This window comes from Poromitra crassiceps (assembly GCF_964638095.1).
Source record: "Poromitra crassiceps genome assembly, chromosome: 25".
NCBI classification, from domain to species: domain Eukaryota; kingdom Metazoa; phylum Chordata; class Actinopteri; order Beryciformes; family Melamphaidae; genus Poromitra; species Poromitra crassiceps.
In genome coordinates, this window is record NC_139649.1 from 15,203,811 (window position 1) to 15,206,124 (window position 2,314).

At 45.5% G+C, this 2,314-nt stretch overlaps 1 pseudogene across 1 annotated transcript in view; it reads right to left on the bottom strand.

Annotated features, from left to right (window-relative positions):
• Positions 1–414, bottom strand: part of LOC310798115 (nicotinamide phosphoribosyltransferase-like) — a 14,405-nt pseudogene extending 13,991 nt beyond the window's left edge. Inside the window, exon 1 of the transcript XR_014553982.1 lies at positions 286–414. The product of XR_014553982.1 is annotated as a nicotinamide phosphoribosyltransferase-like (transcript). The remainder of the gene's footprint in view (positions 1–285) is intronic.
• Positions 415–2,314: the final 1,900 nt, after the last annotated feature.

Here is a 2,314-nt window from a genome sequence, read left to right on the forward strand (position 1 = left end):
CGTTTGTCAGTGGAAAACTTTTAATTTGAAGGAGCTATAAGGAGAAAATTGTATTAAAAGTTCCTTGACAATGTCAAGCCGAGCCGGGATGCAGCCACCAAAAATCCATAGTGCAGGAACAGGCCTTCGGAGGGCGCTGTGGGAATGCCAGAGCTACCATTCTCCCTATTAGAAGTCACTGTACCATCAAACTGATTTCCTCTCACACCTTCACAGCCAAAAAGAATCCATCCAGATGCTGTGTATAGATTGTGTTTGTGATGTTGCGAATTGCGAAGAGCTCACCGTGACCAGCGCCTCCACCTGGTGCAGCAGGATGGACTTGTTGCAGAACTCCACCAGCGGTTTGGGCATGCTCAGTGTGAGGGGGCGGAGCCTCGTGCCATACCCGCCCACCAGGATCAGAGCCTTCATGCTGCTGCCGTTAGCAACCAGGGATGGGATGACCAACCATTACTGGGATGACCAACCGCGGGTCATCAATACAGGAGCCCAACCTGGAGCTGACCAGGACAGAGGAGAGTCAGTGAGACACAGTCTGTCTGTCTGTCTGTCTGTCTGTCTGTCTGTCTGTCTGTAAGAATGTCATTATGTCTGTTTTTTAAGATAGCTTATCTACAAGACGCCTAGACTATCCTAAGAGCCTAAAAAGTGCTACTAATATGCCGTATTTAGGAGAGGAGAAGCTTCCTAGTGCCAACAGGAACCTTGGGAGTTTGAGTATTTCATGACGTTTTGCTTCCCAGGTGCGCTGGATTTGATCACTGACTGAGCCGCCGTCTCCATGTGACTGCTGCGTGCAAGCGGCGCACCATGATAGTGAGATCAAACACACCCTGCTGTAAATTCAGCACAGGCTGTGGAAAGACTGCTTTTAAACGGTTGTTTCACACAGACAGCAGTATCATTTTAACTGCCCCGGCTAAATTACTGGCTTCCGTAGGACTATCATATCTTCGGATCTGCAATCGGACATCGGAGACGGGTGGGAGAGCGTTTTGAACAGCCGTTCACAGCCCCTATTGCCTTATGGAAGTGGGTGTGATGCTAGGACTGTACGAGTGTATATGGAGTACAGTAGTAGCATCACTTATGGGGCTAGGGGGTGAGTAGATAACGACTGCATTTTGATTTTTGGGTGAACTTATCCTTTAAGGCAGCAGTTGCTGCTAAAAGCTGGAGACTTCTGAAGTCTACTCTGAAATCTACTAGTTATTTCCACTTAACACGTGTCTTTGTGTGTGTGTGTGTGTGTGTGTGTGTGTGTGTGTGTGTGTATCTAACCTATTTAATCAATGTTTACACTGATGGAATAAATACTATTCTATATTGCACGTATTATTATTATATACATATCAATTTATTAGTGGTACTTTTTAGGGTCTTAGGATAGTCTACTACAGTCTTGTAGGTTACTAACAGTATCTGCTGTTACTGTCTGACGGATGAATGGGAGCAGGTGTTTTTAGCATGCAGCTAGCCAGTGGTTTACTTGTCTCTCCCACAGACACACACACAACAGATTGATGGTAAGAGTAACGTGAAGTCTTTGAGCTCCGACCCAAATAAACATAGTGATTCCAGCTAGGCTAGCTAAGCTAAGCTAAGCTAAGGCTGACTTGCAGCAAAGTTCCCCACAGTGCTCTGGCTGACTGAGGAAGAAGAGGCGGAAACTCACAGACAGTTGACAGCCAGACTCTCTGGCTGCACCTGGACGACGTGAAACTATCATAAAGACATATAAATAGAACTCTGGAGCAGCTGAGTGAACTGAAATCAACTGTACTGAACTGAATGACACGTCGCTTCTGACACTCGACCCAGATCCGTGTTCCGTTTCCTGCACGAGTGACACAGCCACTTCCTGTCAAGAGTTCCAAAATAAGTAAAAGGGACTTCTACCAGATACGTTTAAATTATCCGTCTCTACTTCTACGTGACTTTTACACACAAGACACAACGTTATCATTTTAGTCTACTTTAAATCTAATTATTTCACTGAATATTTTAATGGTTTGTAAAAAAAAAAAAAAAAAACTCTCGGGGTCTGTCCTCACTGAGGTCATGGGCGCAACCCCCCTCTCAGCTCTCACGCACGCGCGTGTGGCGTGTGCGCGATTTCGCTACGAGATGTGAGTTGATGGGCCAATCATAAATATTGATTTTTCAAATCTGAGCACTATAAAAGACACAGGATCTGCCGTTTCCGCACTCGACGGGTTTTCTCTTATGAAGTCAGACGTTCGGGTATCTTCACACGGAGCATCACTTCTTTCTTCACTTGAAGAACAGTATCGATTTTCACTCTCATCAT